Here is a 22,957-nt window from a genome sequence, read left to right on the forward strand (position 1 = left end):
GACTCCAGTTAATCCAATGGGATACTTACTCAGAGCCTTTGGGAAGGGCAGGGAATTTTTTTCTAACTCCGTGCTATTCCCATATCCATACACGCTATGCTGCTTTAATGTGAGTCGAAGTTGACATTTACTCAGGCCTGGAAAATACACAGGGAACCCCTACCGGTGAGTCAGATACATTCACATCACCTTCGCAGCCATCTGCTACTTCTGTAAATACATAAATGTATGATCGCTGTATAAATATTTGCGCCTATGTAAATATAAAGCAAGGATGATGAAACATTTACATGGAAAGATCCCCACCTGGTGATGTTTGTGCCCTCACAGAAATCTATCAGCAGCTACAAAGAGCAGCAGGTACGGCACACAGTTGTCAGCTTTCCTGTGCCCTGCTTCAGACAGAGGGAAGTCTGAAACGGTGGCACCCCAACCTGGCTGCGCATACAGATTCCTGGGTCCCCTTCGCATGGGTTTTGATTCAGTTCATCTGGGGGGGGCGGTGCCCAGGAATCTACATTTTCAGTTCCAAGGTGACTGGCCTAAAATAGCAGCTTTCCTGCTACATTGCATCATGCCTCAGGGTTCCCTAAAAGCCCCTCAGTGTTCTGTAGAGCAGGGCAAGGAGGGACGAGAGGGAAGGCAGGACGGACAGATCTGTTCTCGGCTTTGCTCGCGAGAGCCCCGCTTTTGACAACTCACCTTGGCTTCTTGATTCAGTTCCTCTAGCTCTAAAATTCATATCAGTAATATATAGCTGTGTTTATTTTACATGAATTTTGAGAAGAATGAATAGGCCAGTATAGAGAAAACAAGGAATTATAAAGAATAAAGCCAACGTCCCAATCAGTGTAGGATTCTATTAATGTGAGATGGTCCAGTCACTGCTGAACCCTGCGGGAGGTGGAGATTCCTGCTTCACACCTGCCTCTGTCCTGGGGCCAGGGATGGGGACAGCTCTCCAGGGCCTGAGGGATCTTCCTCAGGCTGAGCCTAACCCAGGAGTACTAGCAGGTCCTAGTACTCCTTCTGCTCCCCGTTTCTGCGGGACAGCCCTTCAAGTATTTGTGGACAGTTAGCATGTCTCAGGCTAAAATTTCTTGCTTTCTTAAACTGTTCCTCAATTAATTCATTTGCTGAAATCCTCTGATCTAAGCAAAGGGTTTGTACAGTACCCTTCCTCAAATGATGCTGGTTATTAATTTGCTTATTCTTTCTGAACCTGAGTTTTCCTGTCTGTTTGGTATTTTTTTACTCAGCCATCTTTCTTCAGAATGCTAGGGTTTTGGGGGGCCTCTTGGGAGTGGGGTTTTTTCCCCCTGTGGAGTGCATGCTTTCACAACAGTTGCTGCAATAAGCCCCACTGCATGATTATCAGTTGCTTCTGAAACGGTGGCGAAGTACTGGTCCGAAAGAGCACTTGGTGTGCACAGTGCCTCTCCGACATGGCTACATGAGAGAATCATGTAGGGGAGTTTGTTTTAAAATGTCAATTCCTGATGACCTCAGCCAGAAATGCATTCTGAGATCCAGTGGAACAGGGGCGAGGCTCTGGAGAGTTTACCTTTAAGGTGACTCACTTGAGAGCCCCACGTGGTTTCAAGAATCTGGGACGGAGACACCGAAACCCCACCTGCATCTGTCCTGCAGCGGGTGTGAGACCTGTGTATGTCGCTCACATGCCGGCGCCCGCCTTCCCCAGCACCTGCGGCACGTCCACGTCCTCCGTCACGTGGGCCGCATGAGATCATGTTCGCAAGGCCCCTGGTCACCGTCAAGGGCTGCACAATATCTTTTTATGCAAATGTTTTTATATGAGATTCAGTCAAGTGAATATTTTACTATGCCTCTACTCTGTTCCACTTCAATATATGCTTTTCTAATAAAGATTTAGGATCTTAAAGTCCTATATGTTTACTCATTCAAAGAACAAATTTAAGAGACGATTGTTTATCTCGTTTGTCTGTACGTGTGCATGTGTTTGTTTAGAGTAGTCAGTCAGCAAATCATTCTTTTGCTGAGCGTGATCTTGCCCATCCCCCATCTAGCAGTTCTGGAAGAATCTGTAGAAGGAGACCTTCCACATTGACCCAGAAGCAGCGTGGCTGATGCTGTAACCTGGCACGGACATGGGGAGACATCCTGGAAGGCCCCCATTAGGACAGCAAGTTCTAAGAAACAGGTTTCAACAAGAAAATTGCCTGGTTTATTATTTTTAATTTAATGAAGCTTATTCCTGTAAAAATTGCAAGGCAGATATTCCAGGAAATCTTTTTGATCTTTAAAAAAAAAGATCAGCATCTTTTTTTAGCCCTAGAGCAAACAGCCCAGTAGTGGCCACGGCTGGACAAGTGTGTGTGACCTGTACTCCAACCCCAAGGGGCATCGTTGAAAAGTGAGAAGGATCGTTGAGTCCGGGGTCTGAGCCGAGCCTGGAGGGTGTGCACTTTCCGCAGAAATGGGCAGCGAGGAGGTGAATTCTGACACGAAGTGTCATGATGTGTTCCCTTTCCACTGCGAACTGGACGGAGCCCAAGACTCTTTTCTCAGAGTTCCCTACCCAAGTGCGAGCAAGATGAGGAATGGTCTTTGGTCATTAGCGCTTGGTTTGGAATAGCCCAGAGGTGAAAGAGTTGCTATTGGATTTCATTAATCTGAAAAACAGTGTTTAGGTTAAAATGTCTCCCTGGTCTTTTAATTTAGGAGGTTAATGTGGGTGTTCAGCAACAGGCCAAATACATCCCCAGGATTGAGGGGGCGGGGAAGCTGAGGTGATGGGTTGAACCTGTCACTAAAAAAAAATGCAAATGTTTTATGATAACAAAAAAAAGTTTATTTTTGCCAACTGAGTTGATCTTTCCAGACAACTGATGCTCATCATTCTCTTCATTTCCAAACTTATATAATAAAAGCCAAAATACATTTTTCGTATTAAAGCTTCAGAACTCCCTAAGCCAAAGAGAGTGGTCATACTATCCACACGCTTATTGAGAGCCTACAACATGCCTGGCAAAAATAAAGTTTTTGTTGTTGTTGTTGTTGTTGTTGTTGTTGCCAGTAGGAATCCCGCCACACCAGCCTCCCCCACAGTCCAGTGGTGTCCAGTTCTCCCTTCAACTTCCTCGAGTGCCTGAAACCTGGCCTTCAACCCCAGCTCCTAAGCTAAAAGTTTTGACTATGACCTCTGAAGTCTCCACTAGTGATGTAACCTAGACTAGTTACTTAATCTCTCTGTGCCTCCGTTTCCTAATCTGTCAAACGGGAAAGTGTCTACCTCACATGGTTGTTATAAGAACTGAAAGGGCTGATGTGTGTAAGTCACTTGCGACAACAGCTGGCACATAAATGGAGTCTAATGAATGTCAGCAGGACAATTGCCCCAGTTCTGGCACAGCACCTGGTTCAAGGCCTAAAGTATGCCTGCCTTTGTCCACATGTTGGATACAGTTTAAGAATCTAACCCAGTCCTGCAGCGGTATCTGAGTGACGCTCCAAAAGCAGAAACCAGCCTATAGAAGCATCTGTTACTAGCTCCAGCCAGATGTGAGAAAACATTCGGGGCTATTGAAGTGTCAGTGCTCTCTATGGGAGGTTTATTAACAACACAAATGTTCTATGTTCTATTCTTGAGCTAGGCACAATACACCAGTGAAAAAATTTTAAAGAAATTTATAGATGGATTTTTCCTTCTTGAGTTAGGAAGATTTCCTCTTTCCCTTCCCTTCCCTTCCCTCCCCTTCCTTTCCGCTCCCCTCCCCTCCCTTTCCTTCCCCTCGCCTCCTCTCCCTTCCCTTCCCTTCTCTTCTCCCTCTCTCTCTCTCACACACACACAACTTATATGGTAACGGTTCCAGCAATCTTAATGATATTGAACCATATCAGTGTTTCTGTACACACAATCCTACAACTTAATTCTAGATATTAAATATGGGTCATAATATTTCTGCAACTCATTAATGCCAGGGCGTACATAGAAGCATACTTTGAAATGATTGAGAGAATTTAGCTCCTGTATTTGTCTTCAAACTGACATTTGCATAGTGCTTACTGTGTGTCGGGCACAGTTCTAAACAACTCATTTTATCCTCAACACAACCTTATAAGGGAGACATTACTGTTACCCCATCCTACAGATGAGAAATGGAGGCACTGAGAGCAGTTTGCTCAAATCTCACAGCTACTGGGGGTTGGAACCATTCGGTCCCAGTCCATGCTCTTTACCACCACTCTATTTGACCAGTATATGTCACCTCTTCCAGTCCTCAAAACAAAAAAATAAAAACACGTTTCTCTTTGAGACTGTGTATTAACTCTCCTCTCACTTGACGTGAATGTCTGAAGTGCCAAAACTCCCTGCACTGTAAAAAGTTCTGAAATTCTTAACACAGAGTGTTAATGCTTGGTCAGCACTTATTAGTGATGATAATATATAAAATTTAGATTTTAAAATGCTTTCCAGTCCCTTTCTTTATTTAGCTGAAGCCCAGGGCTCTTTGTCCCAGGTAGGAACAAAGGAGGAGTTGAGAATCTTAGAACTGGGAAGGAGCCGTGTACTCATGAGGCCCAGCCCCCCATCCTAACAGATCAAAAGTGCAGGGAGTTCAAATAACTCGCCCAGCATTATAGGACCACTCAGTAGCCATGCTGGTACTACAGCACAGGACAGGGAACGAATAGGGACAGTGGAGGAAACAGTTCTGCTGGTAACTGTCTTAATTTCTCCCAAGCAAGGGTTCTTTCCTTGTACCACGTTTCCTCTTCATGCGTAGAAACTGAAGTAAGACTTGAAGGACCACACCAATCTTAGAAATCACAGTAGAAGAAAATCTAGAATCTAAGTTGTTAAGTAGCATTTGAAGAGGTACCGGGTGGAGGGGAGCAAAGAGGGGGAAATTGGGACAACTGTAATAGCATAATCAATAAAATGTATATTAAAAAAAAAAAAGACTTAGCCTGTGCCAGAAATCAAAGCAAGGTCAATGGCCAAAACTAGACCGGCAAACCAAGGCCAGGTCAAGAGGAAGATGCACTGAAGGGTGAGGCCAGGCAGGTAGCTCAAGTCCAGGCAAATAAAAGGCGAAGAGTTAGGAAGGAGTAATTGGAATTGCAGTAACCTGCCCATTTTAAAACCCAGATACTTAAGAAGATACACAAGAAGAGCTCTCACCCTAAATGGTACATCGTTTTGGAATAATAAGTATCAGATTTACCATGCATATTGTACAGAATTTTTCAACAAGGTCAGAAACACCAGAACCAAGTTTAACGTCCATTTTAAAACAATAGATGAGATTATGGGTCACTACAACTCATCGGAGAGATTCGTGCACAGTAAGCTTCTCCGTATCTTAATTTATCTGCCAGTGAAGACTGGAGGACTGAGCCGATTCAGCGGGGAATTGAACCTGTGGTTCCAGGAAGTCTAGATATTTCAAACCTCATACTTAGTCCATTAAGATATCCTCTCCAACAACATAATGTAGTTAAAGTAGACTCAGGTATCTTTAGTACGGAGAGTGGATTTTATTTCCACTTTGGGAATTTCTGATCCATAGTAGGGAGAGCTATAGATGAAACTTACCTACAGTGCTGCCTATGGAATAATGCATGTATGACAATGTACACTGTCACTTTTCTGATTTACGGTTAAGAAGGGAAAAAACATCTCGAAGGAAGAATAGATTAGGAGTGCATTTGCTAAATGGGGGCTTCATCCATATCCCCCTTCTCTTATTCTTCCCAAAGACTCACTCTTGCCTCTATCGACAAAATAGAATAAATTATACTTACCCAGACCATCTGAAGAGGGACCACAGATTTCACACATCTGTCAGGTGGGTCAGTTTATTTGGGGGACAGTCGGGGAACATCCTGTACCATTACAGGCTGTCAGCCTCGGAGAATGTTTACTAATAAGCCTGGCCATTAGGTTGGGTCGATGATGGATGGTCTGTGTTCCCCTGCCCTGGCCTGGCATGTGCTGTGCTACTCACTGACCAGCAGCAGCTGTTGTGCTAGCCGCCTTGTTAAGGGTCTCGCCAAGTGACATCAGCTATACATCACGCTGGCTGATACCTTTGATTATTTGGACAGCTCCTGGCATGATGAATCGTTGGGATTGATCTGTCTTTTCTCGCACGTCCTAGTCGGTGTTCTTTAACCATCTCTCTCAACTCCTCGTTCTTAAGTTAAGGGCCCTTATTACTGTTCTTTCAGATGTACGCACTCTCTACCCTCTCCAATTTAAAGGACCTGCTCGCGTTCGTGTTCCTAATGAGAAGCCGGGATGAGGCTGGAGAAAATAGCTGCGTCGCAGTTAGAGCAGGCAGGCAGGAGGAACAGCAGCCACTCTCTCACAGCCAGAAAAGCAAGGAGGAAAACCTCCCTACCACGGGCATCACGGGCTCGGCAGCTTTCATTACCGAGGTCATGGACCTTCCACGTATTCCATGTGGTACAAATTAAATCTGAATGGTGGGGGTAACCTGAACAATGCCTTCTATTTATAAGACCCCTTTCTTCCCAGGAATACAAATCGTTCTGCACACAGTATCTCAAGTATCACCATATTTCTGCAAGAGAAGTTTTATCATCTTGATTTCTCAGAGGGAAAAAAAAATGAGCACAGAAGGGCTATGTACCCAAATCCACTTGCTAAATAAATGTACGGCAAAAATCAATAACGGGACCTGAAATCCCTGACTCCCTGCTATATTAAGTCCTTTAATTTGTTGATTTATAAAATGTTTATTAAGCACCTACTGTGTATGCCAAGAGCTGCGGATACAGAAAGCCTCTGTGTAGCAGCCCTTAACTCTCTCGGTCCCGTTTAGCCCTGTTAGGGGAGGGGAAGTATGTGGAAATACACCCTTTGACTTCGGAGGATTTGCATGCAAGTACCATTCCAGTTTACCATGATTCAGCCAGGGGCCAGAGTAGACTTGCCTTGCTCATTTAAATTATAAATTCCTGAGCGGTAAAGACAATGTTCTTTATAGTTCTTTTCAAATCTATTGAAATGGAATAGATTCAAATATGGATCTATAAAAGCCGTAATTCTCAAATGTGTTTTAGTAGACTTAGCAAAACCTCATTAAATGTATTTTTAACTCTTTTATATAAACAATTCTACTAACAGAAAATATGGCCATATTATATATTGCAACATAAACTTTCAACAGAATATACCCGCCTCCCCTCCCTCCCCAAAAGACTGCTGAATTAAGCATAATCAGTATGGTCTCCCAAAATTTCCATTCATATATTAGCTTTCTAGTTTTGTTTTGTTTTGTTTTGTTTTGCTTCCTATAGGAAAGTGGTAAAAATAACCCAAGCTATAAGAGAAAATTATGGAAGAAAACTTTAATTTGATAACATTTTCTGTCCATTAACTAGGTATAGATATGCCATATTGTTCCAGAAAGAATGAAAGGCAAGGACTAATTTATTTATCAAGAATTATTATTCTGCAGGAGGAACACACTGTAAAGTACATTATTGTCTAACCCATATGTTGTATACCTGAAACTAATACAAAATAATACTGAATTTAAACTGTAATTGAAAAAAATTTTAGATTTTATTTATTTATTTTTAGAGAGAGGAGAAGGGAGGGAGAAAGAGAGGAAAAGAACCATCAATGTGTGGTTGCCTCTCACATGCCCCGCAGTGGGGACCCAGCCCACAACCCAGACATGTGCTCTGACTGGGAATCAAACCCACGACCCTTTGGTTCATAGGCCAGCGCCTAATCCACTGAACCACACCAGCCAGGGTGAAATCTTTTAATTAAAAAAACAAAGAATTCTTATTCTGTTTGAAAAATGGAATCACTCAGTCAATAGGAGAATAGTTGTAGAACAACTATATGTAAGTCACCTCCGTTGCTAGAAAGACACTGGTTTTATCATGTCTTCTCCTGACTGAAAACTTCCAGTGACTTTGTATAACTGAAAGGAAAACTAAATCATTATTAGAACTTCCTAGCTTGACCTTTGAAATCTTTCACAGTTCATCCTAAACTTATAAAATAAGTGCCAAGTTTATTTTCCGGAACGCGCAACGCCTGCACATCCAACAAAAACCCTAGGCTCCCGTCAAGTTCCTGTTGGTCGAAAACACGCCCTGCTCAGCTGGGGCTTCCCAGCCCCGGCTCTGCGGTTTCCGGGTCTGGGAAGCTCCCCCTCCCTCCCTCCTCGCCCTGCCCCCCACAGTCCAGCTCAAGACACCCCTCCCACCAGTCTGAGAGCGCCGCCTCTCTGAACTTTAAATGTTTATTGTGGTACCCAATCATATGCTTCCTTGCGCCATTCCTAACAATTTCAGATATTCGGCATATCACGTGATGGCCAGCTCCTACCAGCTCCTACCGGCCATCTGCCTTTCTTCTCCATCTCTAGCCCAGGACTTGTGCTGGTAGAACAAATGTATGTGATAGTTGTTTTAGACTCGATTGGTGGAAATTACTTTCTCAGACTGATTCAGCAGTTCTGTGGCCTGGCTTATGCACATATATATATATATATATATATATATAGAGAGAGAGAGAGAGAGAGAGAGAGAGAGAGAGAGCGCACGCGCAGGGGCGGGCGGAGAGAGAGATGTACACGGGACATTTAGCTTACACTTCAGGCTTCAGCAGCTCATAGGTACATGCTAAAAGGACATTGCTGTATACTGTGCAGTGTGCAATGTACAAATGTAGTAGTAACTGGGAAAGTGTGCAGAAGATAAGGGATTGGTCATATAATTCAGACACCTGGAGTGTTGCAATGTAATAGCACCCGTACCCTGGTTGTGCCAGAAAGCCGCTCTGGAGACGTTAGAAACCTGAAATTGGAAGGGCCTTAGATTTCTACGTACTGTAACTATTTCTGTTGCATAGGTCTTTATGACACATAAATCTGTTTCTGGTTCTTTAGACCTTAATTGCTGTAACTCAGTTTCCATTTATCAAGCAAGACTCAGCAATTTTTAGAATGCCAGTATCTCCAAAACCACGTGTGAATTAAACTAAAAATCTAGTAGCATTTTAACACTAAAAAGCTTGATTTCAAACCATGCACCTTTCAAGAGGAAGCATTAAAAATATTCTTCTGTATGCATTTCTTATTTTAGCTAACTATATTTTTCAACCCCACCCAAAACCAAGGCAGTTCAATTACTTCTCTGGAATATGGATTTTCTTAATGGCAGAACCAGTGTAGGAATATGAAGGAAGATAATCAATGCAAAAAAAATTTCTAGAAAACTCTAAATGATAGCTAAAACTATTACTGACTTGCATCTGCTTGAGAAAACCTTTTTATCACATTTGCTAAAGGGTTTCTGCTACACTCACCGCCTCTTACCTCTTCTTCACTCCCTCTTCTCAAAGCTCGTGGGCACCTGTAGCAACTTAATCCCTGAGTCAGTGAGAAGAGTTCCAAGTTACCGTTTAAGTCAACAGTTCTGGCACCGTCGATGTCGCAGTTGGTTGGGTTCATTATCATAAGTCTTTATATTTACATGGCATGTTTTATCATAAAATCACTTTATCATAAAATCATTTACAGATGTTAACCTGTTGTGCTTTCTCCCTCCTTGGCCATTGGGAGGAGAAGACCACAGAGATTTACAGAGAGAGAAACTGTTAAGGCTGTTTCCCTCTCCGTAGGTGAGCCGAGAGCTAGAACCCTAAAACTTTTCGTGCTCTCTGTCAGTATTATTAACAATAATACAGTGGAGGCAATATTTTTGATCGCCTACTCTTATCAAGCATTGTACTAAGTTCTTTGAAGAGTATTTTTTTAGAACTATTCTACCGTCCTGGCTGGTGTAGCTCAGTGGATTGAGCGCGGGCTGCGAACCAAGCATCGCAGGTTCGATTCCCAGTCAGGGCACATGCCTAGGTTGCAGGCCACGGCCCCCAGCAACCACACATTGATCTTTCTCTCTCTTTCTCTCTCTCTCTCTCTCTCTCTCTCTCTCTCTCTCTCTCTCTCTCTCCCTCCCTCCCTCCCTTCCCTCTCTAAAAATAAATAAATAAAATCTTTAAAAAAAACTATTCTACCAGTCCATTGTTGAACTAAAAAATATTACTGAAAAGACATCTCAAGGAATCTCGTGATTAGCCCACCTGCCAGATGGTTTTCTTTGCTTTGCTTAAAAAATATCCAGCAATTCTGATTCCACAATTGCTTCACTTCCTGGTCCAGAAATTCCCCTAATGTCCAGCTGATATTGTTTCTGTTTTCATGTAAGCCCATTTCCTCTTGCTGTGCAAACAGAATAAGTGGGTAGCACCCTCCTTATATAGCTCGCACTATACAACATTTGAAGGTATAAACCTAATCACCACTTAGCCTTAGAGCTCCAAGCTAAAAAAAACACAATTTTTAAAAACCATGCCTACATAATTTCTCTGAAATGTTTTGTAACTGTGTAGTTAATTTCACTGAAAGAGAAACTGCCTTAGTCATTCTTCCTTTGTTTCTTAATATTTCAAAAGTTGACAAAGGCATTAAACAAATGATACTGATGTCTTTTTGTTGACTTTCTTATTGCAGTATATCAGATATACAGAGAAATGCCCAAATCGTAAGCATAGAGCTCAGTGATTTTTTTAAACAAAGTGAACGCACTCATGTAATCACCCACACGAAGATTTAGAACATCACCAGCACCCCAGAAGCTTTTCTCTGTGCCCTTTCCCCATTATCATCTCCCCCAAAAGTAGCTACTACTCTGACTTCTATCACGAGATTAATTTTGCCTATATTTGTACTTCATGTGAACAGTCATACAACACATGCTCTTGTGTGTCTGGATTCTTTCACTCAGCATTGCGTTTGTGAGAACCACCAGTGTTTTGGCATGTAGCAGTAGTTCCTTCATCACTATATATAGTATTTCATTTATTCATTTCATCTCATTCTATTGTAGACAGACATTTGGGTTGATTCGACTTGGGAGACAGTACGAATAACGCTGCTGTAAATGTCCCTGTACGTGTCCTTTGGTGCACATTACGTTGATGTTTCTGTTGGGTATGCGAGGTCTGTCTGGAAAAAGCCCAGCCGTTGTTGGTATAATGAGAACGGTTCGCATGACATCAGTGTAACCTGGCAGCCAAGGAGAATGGACTGGAATGCTCATGTGTGAACAATGACAACTGTACCGCACTAGTCAGTGGGAGCAGTAGACACCATTGAGTGAGCATGTATACTGTGTGGCTGTCACATTCAAAATGACTGAGCAAGTACAGCAACAAATCTGCAATCAAATTTTGCACTAAACTTAAACATTCCTCTGTGGAAACTCTTCAGATGATTCAGAAGGCCACAGCTATGGGCAACTGGTGATTGGCAGCTTTATCACAACAACACGCCAGCTCATGCATCACGTCTCATGCAGAGTTTTTTGGCAAAACATCAAATCACCCAGGTGACTCAGCCCCCTACAGCCCAGATCTGGTGCCCTATGACTTCTGGCTTTTCCCAAAACTAAAATCACTTTTGAAAGGGAAGAGGTTTCAGACTGTTGAGACTCAGGAAAATAAAACGGTCAGGTCATAGTGATTGGAGAACTGTGTGAGGTCCCAAGGTGCCTACTTTGAAGGGGACTGAGGCATCATTGTCCTGTGTACAATGTTCCTTGTATCTTATATCTTCTTCAGTACATGTCTCTAGTTTTCATAGTATATGACTGGATACCTTCTGGACAGACCTCGTATACCTTGGAGAAGAAGTGCTGAATCAGAGGGTTCAGCTTTAGTAGATTCCGCCAAATAGTTTTTCAAAGAGTTTGTACCCACTTATGCTCCCACCAACAGTATGTGAAAATCCCAGTCGCTCCCCACCTCATCGGGTGTCAGTTTTTCTTCATTTTAGCGACTCTTGTGGGTAGCTGTAGTAGTTTGTTCACTTGAAATAAACCAGCTGCCCAGATGGATGAGGTCTCTGGGAACATCCTTCTTTCCTCCTGCTGTTGTGCTTTTGCCAGTGAGTCCCAGGAACATCCACAGCCCGCGAGGAGCAAAGCCTAGCCTGGCCTTCATTTGCATGACTTTGAGCCGTTATCTGTGGCTGCTGGAGATTCTAGCCAGAGCAGAGCGGGAGACACCACGTGCAGCCGTGATAACCTTTCCTTGTTTATGAAGGCCCCACTTAGCTCTCTTCATGGGGCTGCCGCAGACAGCCTAGGAAAGCAGGCCCTGGCTGTATGACTACATGATGTTAATCTCATCAATAACAGTTCAAAGAGAAAAAAAACAGAATTTAAATAACTGGATGATGATACCAACCCACGAAAGGATGAAAGTCAGGTTAAGAGCAGCTATCCTTGCTTTTGCAACCTACATGTGCCTAACATGACCCCGTTCTCCACCATATACATTGTGAGTTTTAAACTGGATGCTGAAATCTAGAGAGGGGAGGGTCATCATGACGTGTTTTGAAAATACTAACCGATACACAGTTATATCAGGAGCATTTAGACAGAACCGGTACAGTACTTAAACCTGGACACATAAGAGTTTTTTAAAAGGTTTGTGAATGATAATTGCTCTTCTTTTCCCAGCAAGAAATTCCAGTTCAATGATCAGTTTTTTTCCCAATGAGAAGCAAATAGCACAGCTAACTTTAAAATCAAATGTTGAATTCCACATACTTCCCACCTTGGTTTCATTTAGTTTCTTAACAATGGAATACAATTTTCAATAAATACAGAGGTACAAAGGCTGTCCGAATAACTTCATTAATATTGAGGGGATTCTTACCTGCTGGAAATCTGTATGCTGTGCCCCAAAGTTGGAAACAAAAAACCCTTTACTGGCAACTCTGGAAACTCAGCAATTAAACATATGCTGTTAGATAAGTACAAATCAGAAATTGGATTATTATGTTTTTTCAAAAGGTTAACTTTTTCTCCATCTGCTTTTCTCCAAGTTCCCAAAGTAAGATGTATGTCTGTACAGCCCCTTTCTGCTTTATGTTCTGATTGCACCCTGTGAGAGGTCTTTTAATCTGTAACACCCCCGCCCCCAAATATTGGATTGTTATGGAAACAAGGTGCAGTATTTCAAGCATCATGCCGCAATAAAAGTAACAGGATAATGATTTTCTTTCTCAGTTCAGATACCAGAGGCCCAAATATTGATTGCCTTTTCTTTTGCCTCCCGTCCTCTGATGAAAACTACACTTTTGACAAAGAGTCACAAGAAAATGTGCCCTTTCCAGTACGAGGTCTCTATAAATGTCATTTACACAGTCATTGTTTTATAATTCTGTGTTTCAGCAGAGGAGCGCGGAAGCCCTTCTCTGAGTGGAGGCAGAGAGCGAGCCATGTTTCAATTTAGAATTCACTGGAACCAACAAGTCCCATTATTTTGATAAGGGCAAGTAGCATTCTAAAAATAAGACTCCTTTCCATAGTGACTGTGAAATTACTATTATTAGAATTGACTGAGGGATGAGGACTTCGGTAACAGGAGGTTTCGTGAAACATTGAGAATATCGATGCTGGGTTTGGCAGGCAAAGAGAGGTCGTAAAGTCACCGCGAATGTCAGTGTTTATGGGTGGGAAGGGGTGGTCGGTGGCGTGAGCTGAAGGCAGGCTGGAGACCCAGAAGTGAGGGTCAGCTTCCTGCCCGACTCTTCCTCCCGACCTGTAACAACACTCTTGCTGTCTCAGCTCCGGGTCTCTGATTCCGGCTGCCAGCCAATGATTGGTGATTTTGTTTAAGGATAACTATTGGTGTTAGCCTTGCTCGAGGCCACCAAACTCATTTCACTTGTGCCCTGAACCAAATTTGATCCCAAAGGTAGACACCTTGTGTATTAACACTGTGTGACACTTATTACCTTCCCCTCTTCTGTGGAATCAGTTTATCTAAAACCGTCTTATACAAAAGACCTGCAAACACAAGCAATACCCAAAGCATTCACTAATGTCATGATAAATGTCATCCATGCACCTATGGCTTTCAGATGTTCCCGTGCTGTGACCCTCCGTTTCACATAATGTAGCCTTTTTATTTATTTCTAATAGCTTTCCAATCAGTCAGAGCTGGAGTCCTTTTTCTAACCTCAGATCACGTTCTAATAATCAGTTTTGGTGCTTTTATTGGCCTCCAAGGTAGTTTGAGCTGCTAAAATCTTTCTTTAACAAGTTTCCCTTTGATAAGAGATGTTTCAGTGGGCTCCATATCGCTTTTACCTTTACCTAACCTTTTCTAGACAGACACAAAGTCATGGGTGACACAGACCCTAGCAGCAGCATCTAACCTTGATATTAAAACACACTTGGACATAGGATCATCTCAACCTAGAAATTCCTGGTTGTATCAAGTCAGAAGAGAGAGCATGATGTCTATACTGATATCTGCACATTATTGCATTTTATTAAAAATTAATGCCCTGGCCAGGCGGCTCAGTTAGTTGGAACATTGTCCCATACACCAGAATGTTGCAGGTGCTCTCCCAAGTCAGGGTGCTCACAGGAGGCAACCAATCAATGTTTCTCTCAGATTGATGTCTCTCTCTGTCTCTCCCTCTTTCTCTGTCTCTCTCTCTTCCCTCCCTCCCACTTCCTCTCTCTCTAATGTCAATAAACATATCCTCAGGTATAGACTTAATTTTTTTAAATAGGAGAAAAATTAAAATGGCCTGCTATTATGAGGATAGCATTCTTCCTACTGCGAGTTGGCTTACTTATCTTTTGGAAATTAAACACAGGGAAGAGAATCGGTATTTTATTTGTGTACTCCATTTGCTTTACACATGTCTTAGTCTCTACCCCTCCGGCCCAGTTCGCGCCCCAGAGGGGTGGAGCCGGCCAGCTGCAGCTTCCGTCCCGTGCTGCTGCAGCTGGCCCTATGCGAGGGCGGTCCTGCCAGAGACCCGTTCTGAAACCCTGCTCAGGCCCAGGCCTGCATCCCCCTGTTTGGCCGGCAGAGTCACCGGGAGACCGCTGAGAGGACAGGTCTTTCCTTTTGGCTTCTTACTCGTTTTCTATTGATTGCCCCTCGAGGAAAGGTCACTGGCGTAGGGGTCTGAAATGGTTTGGATAGACTGCAAAGGGGGCAACATGAGATCAGTGTGAAGAGCTCAATCGCACCCACCCTTCTCAAACCTGGCAGAAACACTTGCGTTCCGAAGTCTTCCCGGGAAAGAGATACAATCCGCCGCAGCAGATAAGCTACCCGAGGTCTGTTTTGGAAACCCAGGCCATAGCACTTCTCCTTTTCACCCCCTGCCCCCCTTTCATACCAACCCCACAAAATACTGAAAATGGAATTTCGGCTCACAGTGTTGGAAAATTTTCCAAGGTCTAAATTTCTTAGAATGTTTTCAATTTGATACACGTAGTATGTGCCAATTTGTCAACTGAAGTACATATATAAAAAAGAAAGCTAAAACATTTCTGCCTTACGAATATTCACAGTACTGAGCGCTTCGTGCCAAGTCCACGCAGACTATATAGTTCTTCAGGCTTCACGTAAATATCAGGTGTTGTTTCTATTTTACATGCAAGGAAGATAAGGAGCGGCTTCACTGTTATCACACAGTGTATCAGTGGGACATTGTCCAGGTAGAACCTAACTGATGAACTCTCTATTTGGGAGTTTTTCCCATAATGTAATATTCCTTCCTAGAACTCAAACAAAATCCAGTTGTTGCTGGCACCATGGTCTTCAGAGTGCCATCAACTGGCAGAGCCGATTACTTTTTGAGAAATGTTCAGAGTTACCCGGCCATTGAGAGGCTGCCAGACTCGGACTATCGTGGAAAATGTATGCCTGATGTGTCGCTAAGGTCCCCGCAGCAGGTTTCCTCTCTGTGGCAATGATATGAACCCAGCAACTTAAAGCCATTTCACCATGGCCAGTGTGGCTCAGTGGATTGGACGCCTGCCTGTGAACCAAAGGGCCGTGGGTTTGATTCCCGGTCAGGGCACATGCCTGGGTTGCAGGCCAGGTCCCCAGTGTGGGGCATGCGAGAGGCAACCACATATCGCTGTCTCTCTCTCTCTCTCTCTCTCTCTCTCTCTCTCTCTCTCTCCCTCCTCCCTCTCCCTCTTCCCCTCTCTCTAGTATTAAATAAATAATCTTTATAAAATAAAATAAGGCCATTTCAGGTGAGAGGGTATCCTGAGTCCTTTGGCATCCCTCAGATAAGGCATGGGCCAGAGATGGAATCGACAAAGCCATGTTCCAGGAGCCCGCTGTTTGAGTTGGGAGAAACAGACCTGGGGGCGCAGGCCCACGTGGAAGGCTGCAGTCAAGCCCTGGGGGCGCCCCTGAAAGGCAAGCTGGCCCTGTGGGCACCCGCCTTGTCCACAGTGGAAGGAAAGAAGAGCAACTGTCTCACATCAGAATCGGGGAAAGCTGGTGGGGCCGGGGCCACCTTTATCTAAACCCTGATCTCATACTGCTTCCCTGTGGAGAAGCCTCAGAACTGCAGCTTCCCTCCGCGGGGCCCTGCCGCTCACACCCACCCAGTGTGGTCTCCGGCCTGGGCTTGCTGTCATCTGAGAACAATAAAAAGAGAAGAAAAAGTTGCTGCTGTTAAGAACCTCTGCAAAGAGAGCAGGAAAGCCGTGAGGGAGTGATGACATCCCGCATGCAGAGGTGTATCTGACTGAGGACCTGATTCCCTGCCCTTCCCTCTTCCCAGACTTTTGAAGAAGCCCCCCACCACCCCCGGTCTTCCATCGGCCCCACGGTGCTCTTCCTCTCTGCTTTCAAGGACCTAGGTTCGGACTTGCACCCTCACAAATACCAAATAAGTTGGTAACAGTGCCTACATTTTCTCTGAATTTTTTTTTTTCACAAAAACTAAATCGCAGTGCTCTGGCTGACACAGAGATCCCCACATTCATCTTCTTATGCTTGTCCACCAACTCCCTGCTCACCCTCGGCACCCACCAGAGGGTGTTTTGGTGGGAGACACGGGTCTTAACAAGGATGTCCTTACCCTCCGGCCACCCTCCTTTGTAGGGCATTAGGGCATTCGCACACAGTTTTGGTGCGGGTCGATAGCTGACTGCTTCGTTATGATATAAAAACAGCATTGCGGGGCGTTACAGTTAGTATGGTCACTGCCTTTCCCCATGTCTTTACATTTCAGGAAAGGCAGAAAAGCTCAGACTTTCTCAATTAGCAGAACAGTCAGATGCTAATGGAAAGCTATAATGATTAAATTTTGATACATTTCGGGGGGCGTGAAGAAAAGGGCAGTAAATCCTTCGGGCTAGTCCGTGGTATTTTCCAGGGAATATCTGAGTCAGGAAACGGAAAGGAAGTTGACGATACAATTCACATTCCACAGAGAACCTGTGACCCTTTCTCTTCCTCTCCTCCCCACCCCTGCCGAAGGCTCCGGGGTGAAAGCTGTGGGTTGAAGAGGACAAGCCATCAGCAGAGGGTAACTTATGATGAGAAATAAAAATATTTGGATTAGCCATAATACCAAGCCAGCGATATTTACAAATTATTAAACCGCCATCCTCACATCAAACGCTTTTTCTTTTATGAAATGCTAAGCTGTAGTTTCAGTTTGTTTCAAACTGTCAAGTCCATTATTTGATGTTCCTCCGTGTTTGTTTATCTTAATTAAGATGTTGAATCAATCATTTTTACTTTCTCCGCTCAAGAGCAGCAGCCGGCGCGGAGTCAGGACGAGGGCCAGCCACCCCTGAGCGCTGCGCAGGTGCTGCGCTTGTTTGTTCGCGGAGGGATGAGAAAACACATTTGCTCTCCAGGTGGTGTGGACAGACTGACAGGTTTCTGATGGGGTGCGGGGAGGGGGGGTGCCAGGGGGCAGGTGTTCCTGCAGTGAGGAACGACATTTCTATCCAGAACAAGCAAACGCAGTAGCAAGTTTTTGTTCCCATGTTGGAGGTGATTTTCTTCTGCAACATCATGACCCCTCCCCACGGGGTGGGGGACACTGAGGTGGGGTTCGAAACGGGAGGCAGAGTGTGGTGCCCGGAGCAAGCACAAAGCAGGAATGGAAAAGCTCTGGCCCCCCAGCCGACGACGGGAATGACGGTTGTTCTTGCCACTCTGGCTTTCTTTTTCCATCCCTGATGTCTCAGTTCACTTCCCATGCATATCCATAGCGCTCTGTGTTCCTCTTCGTAGAGAGATACCTCCGAACCACCAGTTCCGCACCAGGGTCTTTACAGGGTCTTCCCAACAGGACAGATGCCTGCTCTTTCCTACCCGGCCCCCCGTCTGAGACACATGCATCCTATCAGATCGGCGAGCCAAGGGCAGAGAAGAAATCACCTAGGCATGGAACAGAATTTTACTCTGCATACCCATCGGTCTGTCTAGGAGCAAAACCTGACCTTGGTCTCATTAGTACTGACACATCTGTAGCCCTGGAGTTACGCAGTTGGCTCTTGGAGTCAGGAGAAAGTACGCCTTTTCATTGATCAGAATCTTCTTTTAAGCACATCTAAGCAGAATTTGTGTGAAGTGAGTATCAGCATTGCTCCTAGTTAGCATTGTGGGAACCCGCTAGTACGGAGACCCACGGCCTAGTGCGCTGCTCTGCTCCTGGCAGATGCAGAAGCTGACTCTGGGGGCTCGGGCCAGAGGGCTCACGTTCTAGCCCTTCACGAAGGCAAGGGGTGGACTTCCGAAGCACGTGATTCTGAGAGCAAACAAGCTCTCAAAGGGCAAACCAAGCGCATCATTCATTGGTGGTCTCTCTTCTGCCTCCTGGGCCACAGAGAAGTACTTCCAACAAATTCTCACTCTTCATTAGTGGAAAACATGCTCCGCCGATCACCACGCATTACCCAACACCTGGGATGAAAGCAGCCTTCTCTTACCACACGCATTTGCTCTCTTTCCAGTGGGATTCTAGGCTCACAAGGTGACCGCCAGCACTGGTTTAGCTGCGTGCACTGTTCCCGGTGTGCCGGAGACAGCTAGCTCTTCCCCCAGGGGGCAGTCCCCCCTTCTGCATGTCTGGATGCCCTCACAGCTACCTGGCACAACCCCCTGCCTCCTTGCCTCCCTGTCAGCTAGGTTTAACCATGCGACTTAAGTTCCCGCCAGTGGAGTGGAAAAGGGAAGTGTCAACCTCTAGGGTCACGCAGAAGCGTCCTTAAGCTGGTGGGAGGACGGTGATGCTCTCTTGCCCCTTCCCTCCTTCCTGATGGCTAGAGCTGGAACCGGCTTGAACCATGAGGAAGAAACCACGTGTTCAAGGTGGCGGAGGCCAGTGAGAAGGAGCCTGGGCACATGGAGTGTCCCGTCTCCAGGCTGCCCCCTCCCAGTGGTGTACAAGAAAGAGAAATGATTTTCTCTTCTGTTTTAGTAAGTCCTCTGCGATTGAGGGCTTCCTCTCACGCTGGCCAAACCCATCCTGCTTTACCTGATAGGGATTCCAGTAGAAGGAAAACCAAGGACCAGCTGAGCAGGGTTAAGTCTTAAGCAGGGGACTATAAAGAATGGGATGGGAAGAGATATGATAGTAATGAAAAGACTACAATATTTGAAGTGATGAGATGAACCTAGGTTATATGAGCCTAGACAGTAATTCCCCTGGCATTTTTTAAATGTTGTTATGCAAAAGCCCTACTTTCATCCATTAATGTTGTTTCCCCAAATGTTGGTAATAATACTCCTGGGTAGTTTGTCAAAATTGCGGTGTAGACAAGTTGTCTTGGTTGTTTTCCAGGTCGCTTTAGGTTACTTTGTCCTATGACACCTCTTTTGCCTCTCACCACCTGCTCTGCAGGTACTCAGTGTCCGGGTCCACCCCGCCCCACCTGGGGGCCCACCTCACCGAAGCCCACCAGCAAGCCATCAGCCTGACAAGGACCTAATATGCAAACCCACTCCAGGTGTTGTGATCCTCAGCCCTGGCTGAGCATCAGAACTCCCACACGGCCTTGTAAAAATAAACATATCTCAACTCTGCTCCCAGATGATCCTGATTCAGCCTGTCTAGGGTGCGGTCCAGGCATCTACATTTTTGGGGAGGTTGGCAGGTGATTCTCACGTGCAGCCAGGGCCATGAACCACAGCTCTAAGGTGCTAGTGACTGGCGATGGCTCAGTGCGGCATCGTCAGCCACGCACACCTCACGGACGAGAGTCACCGCTCGACATGCCTCTGTCGGTTCTCTCTGCTCAGGGGCCCACTGCACACTTACTCACAGAAGGCTGTGCCTTGCCCCTGGGAGAGCCTGAGCTTTGGGCCGCCCTCTCCCAACAACCTGTGATGCACCAGTGTGGCCCCACACTGTGGGTGAGAGTGCCTCGCTTTGACGCACTACCTCTCCAAAGGCATGTGTGCTTCCACAGGAAATGATGCTTTACTCTCAGGGAATGGGCTCCTCCTAATGGGGGAATTTCGGGAGTTAAGGAAGTCAGTAGAAAAGGTATTTTGGAAGAGAGACCCTTGCCAGTTCCCTTGCACACACGCAACTTAAGCAGCACCAGTTCTACTTGGTTTTAGAAGATTGGGCTTCTGGGAAGAAAACACACTTCGGCCTGCCTTCGTTGTCCCCCCACCCCCCTACCCCCCACCCCCAGATGCAGTTTGGAATCTCCCTCGGTTCACACTTTCTCTCACCCCCTAGAGAGGCAATGTCACTCAGCCATAGTTAGATGGCAAGAGAGCCATGTTAAAAGAGCACATTACACTATTCTAAATATTCTTTCATGCCTGGATGATGATCTTAGAACTTAGAACACAGAGCAGAGGGTTGTTTAGACATCAGTCCTCTATTATCATACAGAGACGGGCAGGCTAATCAATGTTTTCATATACCCGGCCCGTTTTTACAAACCTGGCATCGAACTAAGCTTCTGCAGTGTCTTAGGTAATCCTTAATCTTTCACTTCTCTTAAGTGTTTCAGCTATTTTTTCTTATTTTTACCCTCTCATTCCAGGTTCTGTAAAACCTACCTCATGAAGCTATTGTAAAAATCTAACTCATCAAGAGGTTTGAAAGTGCTGTAAAATTTTTTAAAGGAAAATTCTTTTTTTAAAGATTTTATTTATTTATTTTTACAGAGGGAAGGGAGGGAGAAAGAGAGAGAGAAACATCAACGTGCAGTTGCTGGGGGCCGTGGCCTGCAACCCAGGCATGTACCTTGAGTGGGAATCGAACCTACGATGATTTGGTTTGCAGCCTGCGCTCAATCTACTGAGCTACGCCAGCCAGGGCTCTGCTCTAAAAATTTTAAAGCTCTATACCAATATATAGTAATACTTCCGTAGTGGGAAATACATTCTTCGTGTAGCTGTACTTCACATTTTTGCTGGAGAGAAGAGGGAGGAAGACTGAGAGATGTCAGGGGATCAGTGCTAAGGGCTGGCACAGGGATTCCTCGGTTCGGTCCCAGCCTCGTCCGCTTACTCACTGGGCAACTTGAGCACGTCACTTTAACTCTCCATCGAGAGAGAAACGATCGTTTTCTTACTCCAGATAATAATTCTTATTATAGGGGTAGTGGTCAGGATTAATGAATCAGCGTGTCTTAGAAGATTTCAGAGTCCATAGATTTGAAAACTCCTGCAGAGAGAACCTGGAAGGAAGGTTCAGATACAGCCCAACATGACCGTGGTGAGCTAGAAATGGAACCCTGGCATCCAGGCACCTGCTTCCCGGTTATCCGCGCACTTCCTCTGCGAGGTGGGATAAAAGAAAGAGTTTCTGGTTTTCCCCATTACAAAAACACCTCGAATTGCCTTGAGAGATCTTCTTAACCATTGCAGGTGTATTGCCCTGGAAACAGGACTTGTGAGGAGGGTGTTCTCACACCTTTGTTGGCCTTCGCTGCTCTCGGGGAACAGGCGGAGAAATCACTGAAACATGTACAGGACAGCGGGCCGAGCACCACTTCCTCTAATTGTCTCTTTTCTTTCCAAAGTGACAAGAAGTTGTTGGAGCTTCATACTTCATTTTATATACAAATTGAGGTCCTGGGGGACGGTATCCTTCATGTGAACAGCCCTCCCAGTTACAGGAGAAAACCGAGCCACAGTAAAACCTTCAGGGGCATCATTTAATATCGCCAGCATTTCACGAGTTTCCGACACTCTGGTCTTCAAGGGGGGGAAGCTGATTTATACCTTCAGTCGTAGACAATGGGAAGGTGAGGTCAGGCATGGGCATCCTTCATCCCTTATCCCGGTGCTCGCAGGTCCCTTGGGCAAGGTGGAATCAAAGCATTTCAAATGATAGAGGTCACGGGAGTGACACCATAAGAGGTAAGAGAGCACAGCCTCCTTCCTCTACCGGTGGGTCTGACACCCATATATCTTCATATCGCTGTGGTTTCCACTTGAAAAATTGCGTGCAGTTGGTTTTACTTTCCCTTCCCTTCGTATTCTTAAAACACGATTTCCACCCCCCACCTAGAGTGTAATTTATGTCAAGAATAATGATTATGTGTTTCTGATTATTTTTTAAAAAGGCAAAACCTTTAACATCGATGAAGGACAACAGGTGTCTTGTTTTATGGCCTTGTACCTCCCCAGCCCTGTAAATCAAAGTCGCGTCTGCGCTCTCCGTGCCTTTGCACGGATCCGAAGCTGTCTCCCTAGGACATCCTGGGGGTCCTGTGCTCTCCGGCACGATGCCTCCTACATGGTAGGTTCCGAGTAAGCCTTTCCCGCTAGGATTCAATCTGCAGGTACTTGATCCAGTGTTGGTCATGCTCGATGACACAGTACTATTTTGCCAATTGCAGCCCAAGTTTACACCCTGGGCTTCCGACCCCAAATTTCACAATGAGATTACTGCATACCCCTTGTTGCTTGTGAAATAAAATAGATCTCCAGTGGAAAGAGTCCTCCTATTTTTGTAGGTCCCCTTACAATGTAGAAAGATCTTAAGCAGCCCTGGCTGGTGTGGCTCAGTGGATTGAGTGCCGGCCTGTGAACTGAAAAGTCGCTGGTTCGATTCCCAGTCAGGACACGTGCCCGGGTTGTGGGCCAGGTCCCCAG

General features: G+C 45.2%; 1 protein-coding gene across 1 annotated transcript in view; it reads left to right on the plus strand.

Annotated features, from left to right (window-relative positions):
- Positions 1–22,957, plus strand: part of SKAP1 (src kinase associated phosphoprotein 1) — a 265,183-nt gene that overhangs the window by 177,842 nt on the left and 64,384 nt on the right. The gene's annotated exons all lie outside the window — the stretch shown is intronic.

The sequence above is a fragment of the Phyllostomus hastatus genome, unplaced genomic scaffold (assembly GCF_019186645.2).
Source record: "Phyllostomus hastatus isolate PE091 unplaced genomic scaffold, TTU_PhHast_1.1 phas_contig_210, whole genome shotgun sequence".
Lineage (NCBI taxonomy): Eukaryota > Metazoa > Chordata > Mammalia > Chiroptera > Phyllostomidae > Phyllostomus > Phyllostomus hastatus.